Source organism: Camellia sinensis, chromosome 11 (genome assembly GCF_055761805.1).
Source record: "Camellia sinensis isolate YWXY chromosome 11, ASM5576180v1, whole genome shotgun sequence".
Lineage (NCBI taxonomy): Eukaryota > Viridiplantae > Streptophyta > Magnoliopsida > Ericales > Theaceae > Camellia > Camellia sinensis.
In genome coordinates this window covers 119,067,588-119,087,952 of record NC_138971.1, presented here as the reverse complement: position 1 = coordinate 119,087,952, position 20,365 = coordinate 119,067,588, and the positions used below count along the sequence as shown (strand labels likewise).

General features: G+C 36.3%; 2 long non-coding RNA genes across 11 annotated transcripts; both read right to left on the bottom strand.

The window, feature by feature from the left end:
- Nucleotides 1–1,116: 1,116 nt before the first annotated feature.
- Nucleotides 1,117–5,149, bottom strand: LOC114309140 (uncharacterized). Of its 10 annotated transcripts, none has more exons than XR_003645696.2 (8): nucleotides 4,632–4,947; nucleotides 4,409–4,526; nucleotides 3,138–4,304; nucleotides 2,786–3,038; nucleotides 2,558–2,681; nucleotides 2,339–2,437; nucleotides 1,732–2,195; nucleotides 1,117–1,382 (listed from the first exon to the last, which is right to left on the bottom strand). It is a non-coding gene; the product is annotated as an uncharacterized LOC114309140 (long non-coding RNA). The 10 variants fall into 10 exon arrangements; XR_003645695.2 differs by having other exon boundaries at nucleotides 2,866–3,038; XR_014344401.1 differs by adding an exon at nucleotides 4,956–5,149 and having other exon boundaries at nucleotides 2,339–3,038; nucleotides 4,632–4,810.
- A 6,294-nt stretch (nucleotides 5,150–11,443) lies between these two features.
- On the bottom strand, nucleotides 11,444–12,451 carry LOC145802103 (uncharacterized). Its single transcript, XR_014344404.1, has 2 exons — nucleotides 11,870–12,451; nucleotides 11,444–11,825 (listed from the first exon to the last, which is right to left on the bottom strand). It is a non-coding gene; the product is annotated as an uncharacterized LOC145802103 (long non-coding RNA).
- Between the last annotated feature and the right edge of the window lie 7,914 nt (nucleotides 12,452–20,365).

Here is a 20,365-nt window from a genome sequence, read left to right as displayed (position 1 = left end):
AGCTGTATCATATTAACATGTGTATATATATTATACATTTTGGATTTAATTCTATGAAATAGAGTTACTCATAGTTGAAAATTAAATTACAGGTTTAAGCCAAGTATGTAGCTTGGACAATCTGAACATAGATCAACATCGGACGAATAGGACAATACAAGGTAAACCAGAATGGAACGTGACAGTGATCAACAACTGCAATTGTTCGCGACAGGACATGGCTTTGTCGTGTGTAGGATTCAAAACAGCTGAACCAATTGATCCTGCAATTTTTAAACCGATTGACAATGGACTATGTGCCGTCCTTCCCAACAAACTCTTGAAACCTCATGACACTGTCAAGTTCGCCTATGTTTGGGACCCTCCTTTTATTATGTTCCCTCGGAGAGCTACCAGTGTTTGTTGACCAAAATGATCAGTATCTTTCTATCTAACGACTATTTATCTATGCAATAATAAGAAGTTTGTTATTATTGAGTTTTGAATTAGAAGTAACGAGTATTTGAACGTCCAAAATGTTTTCAAGTTGGTTTTGGCTTCTGGGCTTGTTCATATGCAATTATCAGTTGTTGTTTCTCATGGCCAAAGAAAGAAAGAAAATAATTGCAATTTTTTTCCACTTTCAAGTTTTTTTTTTTTTCTCACGTTTTTCTTTATATTTCCAAATTCCTACTCAAATCTATGATTCAAACATGGTCATTTTTAAGTGTTTTAATGTAGCAAATGACTATATCGCAAAGAAAAGTATGTGGAGAACTTTCAACTAAAGAAAATCTTTTTCTACACACTAGAACAAGTTCAGGGCTTTAAGGAATGTCGGCCACACCACAAAGCTCTGCTCTTCCACAAGGATTTTTCCAGGTGATTTTATTAATTTTTTTTTTTTAAAAAAGAAAAAAGAAAAAAAGGACATTTGGTGCTTGGGCACAAGCAAAATCTGAGAAAAGTAGTTTCTAGGTTAGCATCCTTACCCCGATTTTTTGCAGAGGATAATTTCGCAACTCAAACCCATACCACACTACTAAGAAAATACTTTTTGAGTAGATCTATGCTGTCTTAAAAAAATAAATAAATAAATAAAAAACACACACACACTTACATGCATTCCCAAGAAACTGAACAGACAATTGATCATGACATTAGTATAGAATACGACAAAATTCGACATACATATATTAGGGTCACAAATATTTTGGCCTATGCCAGTATAATAAACTCTACATATAATCTTTCTTTCTACATAAAACTGACAGTAAAAGATCTAACGAGAACCAACTTCTTCTTCATCAAGTGGCTCAATCACAATAACCCTGCCATCTGTGAATCCTAATGCAAACTGGTTAGGTTCCTGTGGATGTGAAGCAATCACAACTGCTTGCAAACTGTCGAGAGAAAGAACAAAAAAAAAAATAATAATCATAATAAAAAAGAAGAGAGAAACGAGTTAGAAGTGTCGCCAACAATCATCTAAAGAATCACCAAGGCAGAATAATCATTCATGCTCATGAAAATCAGCAATTACTGCCAGAAAAAGAAGCATTTATCATGCTAACTTCTACAAATCATTTTGGAATTTCTAGCCATGAATTAGTAAATGACATCTCATGGAAATTTTATCTAATAATAAGCAAGCTTCTCAGGAAAATTGTAGAAGAAGAAAAATATTAATAGCTATACTAGTGAAGAGTTAGGCACAAATATTAAGAGAAATTTTTTCAGTACATCAAGTACCTTCCATCGGATGAAAGATAAGCACTGCGATAAATTTCATGTTGTGGTTGGAGGCCTGGAGCCGAACATATGCTAACATGTCCATGCCGAAGGGCAATGTACACTAACAGGGCATCACATGAAACAAAAAAGCATCAGATAATCTAGAAACTGGTACCTCTCCCGGAAAACGCCCTATATTCCCAAGCCCCATTACTAGGTCAACTTGAAAATAAAAAAGATAGGAATTGAGCCAAGTCCACCACAAAACAGTTTACATGTCATGCAATATAGATGTTTAAATCATGTTCTCTGTAATGAAAATGCCATTGATCTCCACTTTAGCTCTGTTATTTTACATATGGCGAATCGCCTTTCATTTACAGCGAGAAAGTGTAGCTGATCTTTGTGAAACTGTTCTTACCTGGAAACTCCAAGCTACCCTTCAGTACAACTCTAGAATTTCTGAGCTTCCAGGCTGTAATCTGGATTTAAATTTAAAATAAAAATAAATAAAATAATAAATGTTGTATACAAAATAAAAAATCTGTATCATTCAAAATAGGGACTTAGTATCAGGAATAGCAGGACTAGACACAAGCGTCTGTGGAAAAGATAAAATCCTAACCTCAGCATCTGCTGCGGAAGAAATAAGTGCATTCAGCTTAGTGGAAAAGGTTAGGCCAGTGATTCTTCAGGAGTGAACACCTGCAATCTCGCTTTCATCCTACAAAAAATAAAGTACTTTTTTTGTTGCTTTTTTTTTTTTTTTTTTCTTCCCTATTCGAAACTGGCATTCTAGATTTTCTCTTCAACAATAATATCACAGCTTGCTTATATATCATACCTCCTTTCGGCGTGTATGTATCAGAATTTTGGAATCATCCCTGCCGATAAAAATGGGAAACTTGTCTTGAGGGTGGAAACAGACATGTTGCAGCAGGTGGTGGACCCATGGAAGATTCTAAATTCTGTGATTTTTATCAAACATTTGGGAGTGGTCAGTCTAACCCAAACAAAATAAGGTATCTTTGAATGCAACAATAAAGAACACTCGATTCAATTGTGTTATTACATTTAATTAATATCACTCATATTAACCAGAGGACGGTTAAAGAACTTCCAAGCATCCGTTGGTTTCTTTTGTTAGAATACCTCAAAGGTTTTCATGCTGAACCCGGAAACTAAATCTCCAGATGCTGAGATGAGATATTTATCATGGCGGGACAAGGAAAAACAAGCCACGGCGTCTTCAGGTTTAGCAAATCATTTTTCATTTGTTTTCCTGCTTCTGGTTCCCATAACTGGGGGCAATACTTTGTTGTTGCCTGCACCATGCAACAATTCTCACAATAATCAACCCTTTTTTTTTTTCTATTCTATTATGGAAGATGAATAATTTCAGACTAAAGATGGGAAACCTTTACCTTCATATCATCTTGCTACTTCCAGAGCAGATGGATGCCAATATATGCTAATGCTAAAAAGGCCCGTACCAGAATTAGTGTAAATCAACCTCAGAATCTACATTACTCACGAGAGAAGAGAATCAGAAACAACATTTCTTGTTCGGCCAATATAAAATAAGATTGCAAGCTTCTGTGTATATAGAAATGAGTGGAGTAAGTAAAACCTCAACATCTAACATCATCTAACATAAATTTAAAATTAGCAAGGCATAGAAACCAAATTCCCCTATTTTCGTAGTTCTGTTTTTGTCATTCCTAAGCGAGGTTCTCTAATTTCAGTTGTTATTTCCTTGCATATTTGTATTGCCGTTGTACATTATAGCATGGGATGAAGACACCTGATTGATGTTCATTTCAAACTGGTCTTCAAGATTTACCTCACTTTGTTCAATAATTTTTACTTAAGGAGCTTGAAGCATCAAGAATGTATAACCTCAAATATGAAGAATAAGTACATAAAAAATAAGAACTAATGAAGTCATCTGGGAGTGTGAATGTTTCCAAATGATCAATGATTTCCATGGACAGAATTTGAAGAGACCCTGTCCACTTATTTGTTTGACTAGGAGTTGGCAACATCCTCTACAAAATATCCGAATACTTCTTGTTGGCAACAATTTATTTTGAAAATTATATTTACTGTTGACAAAATCTGATCCGATCAAAGTAGCTATTGATATCAGATCAATGTGATTTTTTACAGAGATAAAGTACTCGACGAACTCTACACATTGAACAGTTCGGATAATTGAAACAAGACTCGTGGTGGGCCTCTTGTTAGAATATGAGATTGTGCCGTTTGCAGTTAATAGATTCAGAATCAATCCAATCAAGAACATCACCAGCCTTAGTTGGCCTGAAATGTTGAGACTGAGATGCAACTCTTTCCGGTTGATTGTTTGTACTTACATGGGAAACAATGAGATTTCTGCATTTTATAAATCCGCTTTCCAAATCATTTTGTATATCACTAAACCTTTTTTCAATGAAAGGAATATTACCCTTGGCTAAGGAAATTCCATAACTTTGACTTCTCTATGTCAGGGGTATGCAGCTTCTATTTGATAGTGTCATTACTTTGAAAGATGATCTTGAGCTGGCTTATCAATTTCTTTCTTGTGTTCTCTACAGTAGTACCATTACAAGCATAACTAAGACGATATCATTCAGTCATAATAAAGGCAATCAAAGTAACAGGATAATTAAAATGGTATTTTTTTAGCTCAAACCTGAAATCAGTATTTGCCAGCAAAGACCATTTTGATGAGCACTTGTTCATAACAATCAAATTAGGCAAAAAATTTCAGTTGGTTTATGAGAATTTCTCCAGCCTTGTGAATATCTTGCCTAAGCAATTGTTAACAAAATTTCAGCAAACAAGATTTTGAGAAGAAGAAATGGCATACAAAGAGAGAAAATACTGCAATAGAAATCCTGAAATTACAAACTCACTTATCAAATGCCTCAAAAACTTCTGCTTCTGCATTTCAAAGAAGATTTTCTTAGAATCATCACCGGCTTCCAATTTGCAGAATAAAGAAAGGTATCCCTTAGCATCATCCCAATTCCCATTAAACACCTTTACCTCAAAATGGTTGATGTCAAAGATGATACGTGACTCAAACTCAAGCCTAGAGAGAGAGAGAGAGAGAGAGAGAGAGAGAGAAGAAGAAGAAGAAGAAGAAGAAGAAGAAGAAGCACTAATGATTTGAAACAACAAAGAAAACAAGAAGAAAATTGAAAAATGAAAAGGATGCAATCGTTTGGAGTACTTACATGTGACGGATTATACTGAAGTTTTCCTCTTGAAGGACCTGCATGATCTATTAAAAGTCATCATCATTGACTCTTCTAGAATTATCCAAGCCATCAACTACACATGTTGAATAAACTAAAAGACTCCGGAAAGATCTAGAAGACTCTAGAAAGGTCTAAAGAAATTCGAAAGAGTTAGAACATCGTAGAAGGCTTCAGAACATTGGAGTAGCTTGGAGAAATCTAAAAGGTTCCAGAAGGTTCTAAAATATTTTAGAGAAGTATAAAAGTTCTACTATATACTAGAATAGTTTAGATAGTTCTAGAATATAGTGAAACTGTGAATGTATGCTAGAATATTCTAGTAGCTTAATAATAGACATTGGATCAAAATGATCCTAGCCATCCATTGAGGAGATCGATGACTATATAAAAGAAAGCAACCTCATTTGGAAACACAACAGCAAGAAGTGAAGTCAAAGTGCTCAAGTGAGTGATTCCAATTGAGGTGTCCTTGAGAGTTTCCTTTGTGTACTTAAATGTATCTTTTTACTTAATAAAGATTTGCTTTTGTGAAATTTGTTGTGTTCCAACTCAACATGAAGCATCAAGAATGTGTAAAGTTCTTGCATCAAGAATAAATAACCTAAAAACTACTGGGCATCGCTTTTACATCGAAAATAAGAGCCAATAAAGTCATATCGTGCATGTTTCCAAATGATTCACGATTTCTATGCACCGAATTTCATCATGACTAATTTCCATTTTTCCAAAGCGCTCTGTCCACACTTATTTATTTGACCAGGAGCTGGCAACATCATCTACAGAATGTCTAGATACAAATGTACCAAAATTTGATAGCCATGGTAAACAAGAGTTAATAAAACTTCACCGAGTATGAGGTAAAAAAGAGTCAATTGGCAGTGCTACGAGTTTGACATTGTATTAGCAGTCTAAGAAATATTTTGCTAAAAATTTACCAAATATATTCAGAATCATTGCTAAAAATTTACCAAATAGATTCAGAATCAGTTCGATCAAGTATATCACAAACGTTCAGATTGAGATGCAACTTTGTTAAGCTAATTGCTTGTTCTAGCATGATGAACATTGGGATTTCTGCATTTATGTAAAATGACTTTCAAATATATTTTATAAATTACAAAAGAAAAAAAAAATCTTTTTTTGTATTGAAAGGCATATGTTACCCATAGGCAAAGGAGATTCCACAACATTGATTCCTTTGAAGGATTCATTTTTTGATTGATAGTGCCATATCTTTGAAAGATCTCCTTAACATTGACTCCTCCGGAGGATGCATTTTTTGATTGATAGTACCATATCTTTGAAAGATCTCCTTGAGATGCCTTATCAGTGCCTCTCTTGCATTCTCCACGGTAGTACCCATACGAGCAAAACTAAGACCAGTTAATTCAGACCTATTGTAAGAACCCGAATATAAAGATTTAGTAAATAATTAAATAATAATAATATTACAATCTCAAATATTTTATTGTGAATCTTTAAGTGCAAATTAAATATTATTGGAGGGTCTTTCAATTAAATTTTAAATTTAAAAAAATTTATGGTGGAAGTCTTTAATTTAGAGGCAATGTTTATTATAAAAAAATAAAAAAATAGAGAAGATGGTGTGACTTGAACTCTAGACCACAAAATTAATAAATAAGGCTCTTACCATTTGAATTGCATATAACTTATATATATATATATATATATATGTTTTGTATATTTATCTATTTATTTGACCTACACATGCTTTAGGTGTACCCAACCACTAGTATAAAATAAAAACAAAACAAAACCCTAGCTCTTCTAACAATTTCCCTAGCAACAGCAGCCATGAGAGAGAAGAGAAACAAAAGGTTGCAACTAATTAAGGATGGAATTGGGTGTGTTGTGCTGTGTGTGATCATCAAAGGATAGCCCTCCTAGGTTTTCTTCTCTTCTTTCTTTGTTCTTCATCCTTATTCTATAATTATTTTATTCATTGTGGAGAGGTTGTAGGTTTATGTATTTTGTATATATATACACTCTGTTAAGAAATCTGAGGAGCTAAATTGATGTATAAAAAATGGGTATAATTCTTAGTCCAAAAATTCTGCACAGAACCACAAACTTTAAAAATCAAGAAACCATATCAAACGGATGAATTTTGAACTGAAATTTTTACAGTAGATTAATTATATATTCATGAATTTTTTCATAATTTTTGGGAGTCAAAATCCATATAAACTGATGCGTTCAAATCTGTCCAGAAAACTGGTTTACACAGTAAATTCGGGAGTGTCGTTCTCTTGGGTATAAATCCGAAAATTATCAAATCAGTGTCATTAGAACCGGTTACGAGTTTCGTACATTTTTGGCCTTGCGTTGATTGCTCGTGTATATTAAGAGAACCGTCAATTTCTTTAAAGTGCTGCAGAAAACAACCTGTTTATATATAATCAATTGTAGATAATTATTTTGATAAGCAAATCAAGTGAAACCAATTGGGTTTGAAACTTAGGATATAGTAGTTGACATCTTGAGGGTTTTGAAATTTTTCGAATAGCGTGAAGTGGGTTTTGTAATTTTCAAAGTTAGCAAATAGATTGGGAAGGCTTGTTTAAAATTATGTTTTATCTTAAAGTTACTTTTAATTAAGTTTCGACTTGAACCCATGTCTTGGGCGATTTTAGACCTTGAAGAACATGAGCTTAGGTATTATTTAAGAGTAACAGTGAGTGGGGTTGGGCTGTGCTAGTGCGCTTTAGTGTGGGGTACTTAGTTTATTATTCTCTTTAGTATTTTTAAATTAGTAGTGACGTGTAGTCTTCATACTTGGTTCAGGGCACTAGTTGGACTTTTATACTCTATTCGAGGATTACATTATTTCATTTCCAGGTGAGTAGTTTCATGCTACATATTTTTATGAATGTTCCCCTACCCTGAACTGTTGGAAAATTAAATTGTTGTTTCATGACTAAACTGCTTTGATAAATTATTATATTATCGATGGAATCAAATTATTTCTAAAACATGTGTGAACTTGGCATACTGTAAACTATTTGTTTTGGTCTCATGTTTATAATGATGAACTACCATGTTTTGCGAAACTGATGTGTATTGATTATTGGGACCATCTGTGTATTTAGTCCAGAGAAATTATTCCACTGTGTGGTGACTCTAGCCACTAAGGAATACATCCGGGTTGGGCCGTGATGACTCTAGTGCTCAACGATTGTAAGGAAAAGACCTAGGTTAAGCTAGGTGACCTTCAATCGGATCGTCTTCGAGAAAAGGTCCAGGTTGCCACCTTGAGGATGACTTTTAGTTCAGTATTGGATCCAACGGGACTTATAGCCTTAAGAACTGTGTGACATATTATTTGTTTTTCTTAGTACCCAGAAAATTATTAGTGTTCATGTTGTAATCTGTTTTAAGTAAAAAATGTCATTTATCATGTTCTCGAGAGACATAAGTATTTTAACTGTTGAACTGTGGAACCTTCTTTTTTAAACAGATTTTTTTTTTACCAAATTGTATGCCAATTTAGTTTCTGTGATATATATCTTATTTTGAAATTGAGCCATGTTTTCAAAACTGTATTTACTATCCATGTTGCTACTCACTGAGCTATTAGGTGACTTAGTTGTTTACCATTTCCAGGTTAGAAGGACTTAGAGTGGACTTATGGCGTAACGGAGACTTAATTGTATGGATCTCTAGGACATTCATTTATTTTGTTTTAGACTGTTATGTCAAGTTTGTGCATATTTATAGTTGTCTTTATTGAAGTTCATTTAGGATTATTTTGATATGTGGATTGTTTATATCCCATAAGTTTGGATGGTATTGATTACGGTTGGTTTTACCGTTTATATTTGTAGCATGACACTGGATTGAGTTTTGGTTATTTATTAATGGACTATTTTATAGTTATTCAATGTGTATGGATTCGTGTTTAGGCTTGCGTGTGTCTTGGGCTGAGTCCCTATGGGCCACGACTGGTCATGCCTGGATTTGGGATGTGACACCTATGTTACCTAGAACGTGGATCATTTTGGTATATGGAACGAGAACAGGAACGTGGCACGCTACATGCTCTAAAATGTGCTACGATAGAGGTAGACTTGTATATATTACATTTAAGAATTTAAGGTACTTCTAAAGTAATTTTCTTTTAACTATTAGGCATCCAATAAAATATATATAATTTTTGATATTTTTGTCTTGTCAAAACTTAAGTCACTTTCGATTTTAGTTCATTATATTTAATTTTTTTCCCCTCCTAATGTAACATTTAAGGAAATATATTGGAAAACTTTTGAGATTGCTTCGGATCGCTAAATTTATTGTTTTGGAACGAAAGTGTACCATGTTTTGGAATGTGTGTACCAATACGTAATTCGTTAGGGATTTTTTTTTTATAACATCTACAAATGTAATTAGGTTGGAGATCAAATCAAAATATTTTTTTTATATATATTAAAAATTAAATTGATACAAATCTCAAAAACCGATCTACATAAGTGTTTTTCTTGGTATTGTTTCTGTTTTTGAGTTACATTGTAATTTTCACTTTCAATCACATTCCGTACGGAAATCAAGTGGATAAATTTTAGTAAAACAAAATTGAAAATATTCAAATTATTCAAATTAAAACTATGGGAATTAAAGTAATACTTCACTCAAACTAAAATACCAGTGGCATAATTTATCCAAAAATATTTTACCCAATTATACGTAACCAAACACCAAAAATTTAGGAAAATATTTTGTAAGAAAATATTTTACATGCAAACAAACAAAACCTTAGAGAATAAAAAGGTAACTAACCCTTGTTTATAAATTTGGCAGACTATCTTATGTATTAGATTCCATCTCATGAAATTGGATAATTGATAATTATTTAATAATTTTATAATATTATGTGACAACATTCACGTGATGTTTAGAGGTATTATCCACTACTATAAGCCTGCAGAACACATGGAACTCACAGTATTGATAGAAAGATTGTCAAGTTGTAAACATATGAAGTATTTTATTACTAGATTTACCTCTTATATCAATATCAATTGATCCATTCAAATTGTTTTCCCATAGGCATAAAGTCTTGAGTAATGAGAAAACAACAAGAGATGGTAGGATGTAATTATTGAATGAATTGCCTCCCAAATCAAGTATCTCCAGCTTGTAATCCGTTCAAAACTTAAAATTGACATGTGATCTATTCTATTTATTAAAAAAAATTCAAAAAATAGTTTCTGTTTACTAAAAAACTTTGAAATCTTCATTTAAGATAATGATTACAAACATTATTTTTGTACAAACATGTTGTGTGAAACAATATTGTAAATGAAAAATCTTACCAACAAATCTTTTTTAACTTCCAAAATGAGAGTACAACCTCTAAAAAAATTCTCCATTATGCACCTTTTTTTTAAATTTTCTATTGAATTGCCACCAAAATTCAGCTCTTCTAAGTTGCTCATAAAAAAATAAAAATAAGAAGAAGAAGAAGAAGAAGAACTGAGTGTACATCGGGTCCTAATTGTTTTATGAGTTGCATAGGATTGTGTCAATTTAGTTTGCAACACATAAAAAAAAAAAGTGTTTTGATTTGGTCTCCCAACTTAATTGTCTACCTTTCTGTCTAAACGAAGGTAAAGTTTGAAAATTATAAATACACATCATCAAAAATTGACGAAAATAAAAAAGAAAAGAAAAGGAAAAGCCAATATCTCCAGAGAGAAATATTCAGATTATTATAATAAAATGTAGTTTTTGTGATGCAAGAAAAAAAAAAAAGTTGTCTCCCAAAGCTTATATTCTACAATAAATGAGATCCTCGCCAAATTTTTTGTTGATAATTATTTTGGCAATTTTTTTTTTTCTTGCAATACGTCATCCAATATATTTTGATATATAAGCATTCGCTTTTTGTTGATTTGTGTTTATGATTTTTATATTTTGCCCTTTGTTCAAATAAAGAAAGACAAAATAAGGTTAGAGGACCAAATTTTTTTATCAGTGTGGGAGCCGAATATAAAAAATTAATTTCAAACTGGTTCAAAGCCCAGTGGGTTAGGGATCGTTGCCGAGTAGGCATTGAGGTCCACATGGAAAGCTGAGTTAAATATTCAAGCCATGTGCGGAAGCCAACTAATCCAGGTAGTCGGAAGGGCCTTGTTGGACCAAACTGTGGCCCATTCCATAAAAGCATGATGAGATGGTGGGACCAGGAGAGAGGAGAAAAAAGACTATAAAAGAGGAAGGGAGCATGAGAAAAGAGGTATGTGCAAATAATTTAGACTCTAAAAAATATAAAATCTCAATTACCTACGCGTAAGAGCTAACTAAATCGTCTGTTGAAGTATTAATTTCGACATCACTGACCGAAGTTGTTTATCTGTTTCAGGTAAGATTGCGAGGATCTTTCAAGCTCGTTAAGATCCAAGGCTCGTTAGGATCTAAGGAGTATTTCCAAACCCATATCTTCACAATTAGCAAAGTAAAATTTTCATTAAAAAAATATGAAATTAAAGATATAAGAAGACGCATGCATCGGAAGATGCAATGTATCAAAAGAGATTTAGAAATTATAAATTATTCATACAAATACTACTCCCATCCATACAACCAATCTCTCGGCCGAGAACACCCATGGCCGAGAGCCACCCATGAAAAAATCACCTTCCATGGCCCAAAAACCCAAGGCCGAAAAACTCCCTAGGATGAAAACCATGGCCGCAACTACACCCATGGCTGAAAACCACACCTCTCCCACCTGTTAAACAACCAAGAGGCACCGCCCATAGCCAAAAAACCACCTCTCCCACCTGTCAAACACCTCCCTGAATTGAACCAGCCGGCATCGAAACACCACTTCCATGGCGTCCATTCATGGCCGAAACACCAAGATTTAACACCTCCTATGGCGTCCATTCATGGCCGAAAATCACCACCCGTGGCTAACCCCAAAGACCCATGCCTCATACATCCTCCTAATCTTCAACCACCCATAGCCGAGAGCCCCCATAGAACTGAGACCACTGACCTCCTCTTTGCCGAACAACACTCGATCTGAGACCACCGACCTCTTTGCCGAACAAACTCCTATATTCGAACACACCCATGGCCAAAAAACTTCCAATACCGAACAGCCCAACAAACATCGCAGAGAAGCGCCCAAAACTAGATCACCGTACACCTACCAATAGGAGACCCGAAAGAAGATCCATGGCCAAACACCATAGATCAAAACACACCTAAGCATAATCTATAGATGTGGGAAAAAATAATATGGTGAGAAAACTTTGGGTATTCAAGTTAAAAAAGAAAACAACAATCACACACAAAGGAAGCGAGGCTAGTTGACCGCCATGGCCATAGGCGGCAGCCAGCTGGCCAACTGTGAGACTTGGAATTGAGGTTTTTAGAGAGTGAAAAAGAGAGGAAGCATGGATAGTTTTGTAATCTTGGTTGGAGGACCAAATTGAAACGCTTTGTATACTTTAAATACTAAATTGTCATGATTTATATATTAAGTACCAAAATAACACAAATATCTTATTAATTGAACTTCTATATTTACCCTTAAATTTAATGGTATCTATAAATGGAATTCAGTTGGGAGACGAAATCAAAATAATTTAAACAGAGAGTCAAAATCACACAAACTCCATACTTTAGAAACTAAAATAGTAACCATCTCAACCTTGGGGCACTTACTCTTTTGATGCTGTGGTTTTTCTTCGTCGAGTCCGAATATCGTAAAACTGAATAATTAATAATTATTTAATAATTCTAAAATATTATATGACATTGAATCACGTGGTGTTTTAAGGCATTCTCCGACTCTTCCAACAACATATAGTCTTTGTTGATTAGAATAAATAATAGTGAGAGGATTAACAATTCATGAAATTAGTGAAACATTGGTTATCCAATTAGATTAGTATGATAAATAATCCTCTCTTTTTCATGTTTGTTTTGCAATAAATATTTAAATATATAATTCCAGTTATATGTTTATTTTGTGTTATCAGTTATAGGATTAAAAAATTCAACAATTTTGTTGAATAAAATGTCCATTGAAATTTAATCCGAATAATAAAAATTACAACCAAACGTTGTGAATTCCATAGATTAATAATCTCAATCTTATGTTATAATTTGTCCAATAAAAATGGCACATAAAACTCACATTGATGCTGCAAAGATTGTCCATATTGACGCTGAAAAGGTTGTTTTAGTTGTGAATAGGTGAAACATTTTATACTGGACTTACCTCCTATATCAAATGATCCATTCAAACAATTTTTAAATAGGGATATAGTCTTGAGTAATGGAAGCACACCAAGAGATGGTAGGATGCTATTATTGAATGAATTCCAATCCAATCTAAGTTGCTCCAGCTTGCCTAACACAGATAGTCTTTCAAAACTTGCAAAAATCAATTTCCATTTCAAGTACCACCATCCTCACGACTAAAACAACATGTAACATTGACATGCATTCCATTTTATTAAAAAATATAAAAACAAAAATAGGTATTTTGTTTAAAACTCAATTTTAAAGCATAGTGATCTACAAACATATTTTTTCTATCGAAATTTCATATAAAACAATATGGCTTGTTGTGATCTTTTTATTACAAGCCAAAACATCTATCATTGCGGCTCATAATTGCGAAAGTATTATGTAAACTTTTTAGTAAATTTGTTGGGACCCTAACATTTCTGCGCAAATGAGTCCATTTCAGCTGTTCAATAAATGTTGCATAGTATGACAAGTGGCTGATGGGATAAATTAGGTGATGGACCCATAAATCTTAAATCATGTACAAAGATTGAGTGTATAAAAAACAAACTTTACCATCATAAAATAAATAAATAAATAAATAAAATAAACAATCTTTATTTTCCAAAAAAAAAAAAACTAATTCACTAGAATCATTAATTCGGCCGCCATCCAAGTAAGTTGTTTTTAATTTTGGGTTGGGCACGGAAGGGTGTTGTCTAGATCCATCACAAGTCCTATTTTGATTATTCAAATTATTTATTTTGTATGTCACTTCATGTATATTGTAGGTGCTGATTTTCGACCACACTACCAAACAGGAACTCAGTAGGAGAGCACAGACAGAATAGATCACGCCCGAACAACTTGTCACAGAAAGATAAGACTCTGGCGGTGGTTCGTCCACCAGGGGGCACTCTGACGATCAAGTCAGCACTCAGTTATCTCTCAAAGATAGCAAATAGTGCTTAACTCACTAGTCAGAATACAAAAAGCGTACCTTAGACCCACGAGGGTGCCTTACTTTTATAGTCAGCACTAAACTGATCCCTGTAGAAGCCTAGCTTCAATGGACTCTAGCTCAAAACTCATCTTGGACTGCCAGCTAGATAGAGATAAACTCCCTAAGAGCTTTATCTTTATCCCGATTGAGGTCCTCCCCCATTTTAGGACTCTTGTCTCTTATCCACTCATCTCGTATTCCGGTATCTCCAGAGATAACTTTGGCCTAGTCGAGATCATCTCTCAGATGACTAAGCCACGTGGCATTCTGGCTGATACGTCGGCGTCACCTTGGCTACGTGCTGTCATTCACAAAATATACCCCCACAACTGCCCCCTAGGTCCCATGACCTCGGCATCTTGAGGTGATGGAACCTACATCGTTTGTCCATATACCACGTCGGCTAAGACTTGCTCTATCCTTCATGACTGAGATCATCACCTGTCGGCTTCACATGACCGAGACTCTGCGGTCCACTTTATCGATGACCAAGAACCATGAACCAAGTTTCTTCAAGTTCCTTAACCAAAATTGCACCTCTAGCAGAAGTTTTTGCTTTATTAAATCAAGAACTCCAAGAGTTTTATCTGTTCATAAGTTGTCACGCACAGTTTACTCAACCATTTTCACCACGAGTCCTTCTCTCATTGATTCGTACTTGACATGCACTATCAGGTTGTGTCGCTTCTACGCACACCGCCTGACAGGTACGTCGTCCAAGGCACATTCATTATGGTTTTGCCGCCTTTTCGGTTTTAACAAAAACACTTTCCCTCTCTCTGTCTTTTCACTTCACATCTTTGATTTGGCCTTGAAACTTTCTCTCTCTAGCGCCTCTCTCCCAAAACTGCCATTGTTCAAGTCTTCAAGCTCTGCAACTTGCTCCGATCACCTCCTCCGGCGAAGCATTCACTGTCCTGCTCCACTTGTTATCACTGTCTGACTCCGGCGAACCTCAAACCGGCGTCCTCGACCCTAGACCCAACTGGTGAGTTCTTTGCTTTATTTCAATTTTCAATTTTATCCCTTCATGATTTTGAATATGGTTTTTACCATTTGTCCATCCTGTTGCTATTGAATCTATTTTCATGGTTACAATCTGTTTCTCTTTTTTTTCTTCAATCATGAATCGGTCTCCTGGTTCTTGAATCTTGAATCTGTGTAGTCTTTTATGAAAATGCCAATCATGTTCTTTTGATGTGACTTTTGCACACTGTTCTTCACACACTCAGTCAGTGCCTTGAAGTTTTGGATGTGTACATTTATCGTCTTGCTTTCTACTTCGCTCCTGATTTCTAAATTTCATTTCTTTTTTGGTCTTCTTGCTTTATTTCTAGATTATTGCCTTTGATTCCTATATTTGCATAGATTTAGGTTTGAGATTTGTTCTAGAACCCTATTCTTTAGGAAAATTGAACCGAAACCCCCTTAGATTCTTAGAAATATTTACACCAGTGCTCTCTAGGGTTTCGCCGAGATCATTTGCCATTTTCCAAACCTCTTGCCAAAAAACCTGAAATTGGACCCACTTTGGCCAAGATAATGGGTATGTTCAGGTGGAGAGTCGACAACCCTTCTAAGCTAGAGTACTTTAGGTAGGAGTTTCCCATTCTAGCCGATGTCCAAATCCGGTTGGCTGGAGAGAATGACTCAATCATGTTTGGGAAGGATTACATGCCTTTCTCCGTAGTCTTTATCATTGAAGGAGGAGTCAGATTCCCCCTCAATATCCTCTTTAGGGAGGTCCTCTACTATTGCAAATTGAACCCCATGCAATTAGCTGTAAACTCTTTTAGGATCATAAACAGCACTGCCGAGCTGGAACGTCGACAGAACGCTAGGATCACCTTGTCTGATATCCAGTACTGCTACACGATGTGTGGCCTTAAAACCAAAGCTGACTATACATATTACGTTAAGCCGAGATCCACCCAATACAAGCTGATAGCCGATATTCCAGACTCAAATAAAGGCGCGACAGATGACTGATTGTCTCGGGCAATTGGGAGTTCGCGCCAGATGACGAATTCGACCTTTTCCCTTTGCGCCGCGAAGTTTTTAGGGATGACAAGGGTAAGGACTTATTTTCCCTCCCTAGAGTCCCTCCCTCTACTTTTTAATCATTTCTCTGTTAATCTACTCCTAATGTATGATCTGTTTTTTGTAACTCTTCCCCAGCCAAAAAAGACTTTCGCCGATACTACATGCAGAGCAAAGACTTGGTTCGCCTTCTTAGCCTGCCAATCGAACTTCGCAAGGCTCCAATTCTCCTTAATTACATCCCGACTTACCGGAGCCTGCTGCCCGACGTTCCTCGAAAGAGCAAATCTCCACCTTCTGCAACAACTCCCCTTGCCATTTCATCGTTAAGGCCTGATCAAGCCTCAACTTCTGATCCAGCGAAGCAGCCATCAACATCTGCTCCCCAACTGATTCCTCCAGCCCAGCGCCAACGTCGACACTGAGCTCCACTCTTTGCTTCTGCAGGCAGAAATCGTAGCCATAAATGCCAAAGCACTAAGGCGTTGGCTTATGATCCAACAAACTCACCTACTGCACTTCCAACAATCCATTTTGGTACCAAAGTTACCGTTGCCGCTACCACCGAAGAAATGGGTTGTAGCAAGGCGATCGTTAAAGACCTCTTGGCCAACCTGCCTGGGGTCGTAACAGTTCAATCCTTCACATCACAATCCCAACCCAAGGCTAAGCCAAAGAGGGTGAAGAAAGCCAAAGCCAAGGTAACAGTGACTCAGATCGACTCTGAGGACACTGTACCAATCTCCAAGTTGGCCGAGGTTGAAAAGAGTACTCCTTCGAGCGACAAGAGACCAGCCGAGGCCGAGGCGTCTGACCCACCCCAACCCAAAAGGACGAGGTCCAATGGCTCCTCTAATCCTTCCAGTTTCGGTGTCGACGCTCCTTAGAATCCATCTGTCATAGTTGGAGACTGACCTCTTCTAGCGGGGGACGATGCTCTGGACAGTTTGGAGGTTGGTGCCGCCATTTCCACTGCCGTTCTACTCCCAGCCGACATCAATCGGATGGATGAGCTTTCGGAGTATGAAAATTATGCAATGATGATGCAACATTGTGTCTTGGTAAGTCTCAATACTTGTAACTTTTTATCTAGCTTTAACTCTGGTTTTCATACTTAACTAATTTTCTTTGCACTCTTGCAAGCTATCCAGCAGGGTCACTCCCTTGCAGTTAAGACCAATGAATTAAAAAAAAAAAATTACCCAAAAAACAAAAGAGGCTGCCAATCTCCTTTCTTCACTCACCAAGGCCAAGGCTCGCATCTGAGGTCTCCTAGATCAGGCCAAGGCTACTGAGTTGGCCTTGAAGAATGGTAAGGACCAAGCCGAGGCCACGGAAAATGTTGTTGAGGTCGCTAAGGCCGAGGCAAAAGAAGCCAAGGAGAAAGAGGCCCACACCCAAACCGAGCTCCAAATGACACTGTCTACAAAGGCAGCTGAAATCAAAGAGGCAGACGAGAAGGCCTATACCGAGGGGGTAACCGACGTCCATAAGCAATACAAAAAACAAGTCAGACAGGCATGCAACAGGGGCTACACCCTTGGTTGGATGGTTGCTTTGAAAGAGTTGGCTATCCTTGAGGACTCATCTTTTTGAGATAAGAGACAAATTGTCGTGCCATTCCCTCCCGTTCCAAGCCAATTTGAGGGTGAGGCTGGGGGGAAGAAGAAGAAGAAGATGAAGAAGAAGAAGAAGAAGTCGAGGTTGGAGCTAGAGCTGGAGCTGAGGGTTCTGCTGGGGCCAAGTCCCCAACTCTGAATGAGCAAGTCATGGACTTGACTCAGGACGATGAGAACGAGGTCTCCAAGTATGCCTCTCCCAAAAGAGCCATCTCAGAGGCTGAGGTGCATATAGCCAAGAAGAGCCTCGACCAAACTCTTCAGGAGATCGATGCCGAGATCGAGGTTGAGAGAAATGCCGAGAAGCTTTCCCAGCTGTCTGCCGAGGTTGCAACACAGCCACCCGTCGACGCAGAATAGCCTGTTTAGAATCTTTTCTCTATTTTTGTATCTTGTACTTTTTCCTCTGTAGTCTTTGCAACTTTTTTTAGGCAATGTTTTAATTCTAGTCTGGCCGATGTGCCTTTTTTTGTACCTCGAACAAGTTATCTTTTGCCAGGCAGAAATGCCTTTTTTTTTTTTTTAATGCAAGTCTTCTCTTTTATTCCAAGTGTTGAATGTTTGTTTCATGTATGCTTTACTACTTTCTTTCATACCTTTCATGCTTCCATACTTAGAATATTTTTTCACTTCTTCAAGGTATACCTTTAACTATATAATAACTCTGGGGTATAATACCTCAGATACAAACCTTGACTGTTTGCTTTGGCCAACCATTGGAGTACCTCGGCTAACACTTAAAAACATCAAAATATTTTTACAAGTGTTATTCAGTATTGCTTTTTTACTTTCACATGCTATCTTCTATTAAGACTTCCTCATTCTATCCTTTCCAAACTTGGCAACCTGGTTGGCCATCTCGGCCATTATGTATCTCGGATAGTTTTTTCCCGGCCAATTTTAACTTGTAAATTTTGGAAAAATTTCAACAAGTGTTAAGCCCATTATATCTTGTAAATTTTTTCAAAAATTTCAACAAGTCCCAAGCTCTTGCTTTCAAGTTTATCATTCTTACCCAACTCCCTGCCCCCTAATGTGAACCTAAGTTTCACTTAAGTTCACATTAAGCATGTGCCTAGGGTCTTTTGCCAAAGTTAGATTCAAACAAAGACTAGTCGAGGTTATCTACCTTGGTTTCTCTGTTAATCTAACTGAAATGTACTTAGTTCCAATCTGAGTTTGATTCTGCCGACATGGCAAGTCCAGGTTAATCCAACTAAGTTCAACTCCATTATATGCAAGTATAATTTCAACTCTGCCATATAATGAGTCTAAGTTATTCGTCATGCTTCACTTAGAAACATCGCCAACTTAGTTCAACTCTATTATAAGCAAGTATAATTCAACTCTACCATATAATAAGTCTAAGTTATTCATCATGTTTCACTTAGAAACATCCCCAACTTAGTTCAACTCTATTATATACAAGTATAATTCAACTCTGCCATATAATAAGTCTAAGTTATTAGTCATGTTTCACTTAGAAATATCACCAACTTAGTTCAACTCTATTATATGCAAGTATAATTCAACTTTGCCATATAATAAGTCTAAGTTATTCGTTATGTTTCACTTTAGAAACATCACCAATTTAGTTCAACTCTATTATATGCAAGTATAATTCAACTCTGCCATATAATAAGTCTAAGTTATTCATCATGTTTCAATCGGAAACATCGCCAAAGGACTGGTTAGTTCTATTACACAAATTTCAAAATCAAGCTAAAATTTTATTATTATTACTTCGGCTAATGTTATAAACTTCGAAAAAAACAAAAATCTAATGATAGAAAAACTTCAAGTTGCAAGTGTTCCAGGGTCTTGGCGACTCTTTGCCCTCACTGTCTTCAAGCTGATATGCCCCATTGTCGGTGACCGAGGTAATCCTATAAGGCCCCTCACAATTTGGGCCAAGCTTGCCCTCTCTAAGATCCTTTTTGTTACTGACCACTTTCCTCAGCACAAGGTCCCTAACTTTGAACTCTCTTGGGTTAACCTTCTTGTTGTAAGCCCTAGCAAGTTGTTGCTGGTATGCCTCCAGTTGAATTGTTGCTCTCTTCCTTCTTTCTTCCAACAGGTCCAAATCTCGGGCCAGGAATGCCTCATTAGTCCCATTCTCAATTCCCTGGGCTCTGATCCTTGGGATGCCGACTTCTAGTGGGATGACTGCTTCAGTGCCATAAGCCATGGCAAATAGGGACTCCCCAGTTGATCTCCTCGACGTAGTCTGATATGCCGAGAGTACATTGGGCAACTCTTCCACCCATTTTCCCTTTGCGGCTTCCAGCCTCTTATCCAGGATCATCTTATTGGGTGGTTCTACTTGACCATTACTTTGAGGAAAATTAGAGTAGAGTAATAATTCTTGATTTTGTACTTTGCACAGAAACTTTTGATTAGCTTGCTATCAAACTGCGTACCATTGTCTGCTATTATTGCCCTTGGGATCCCAAACCTGGTGA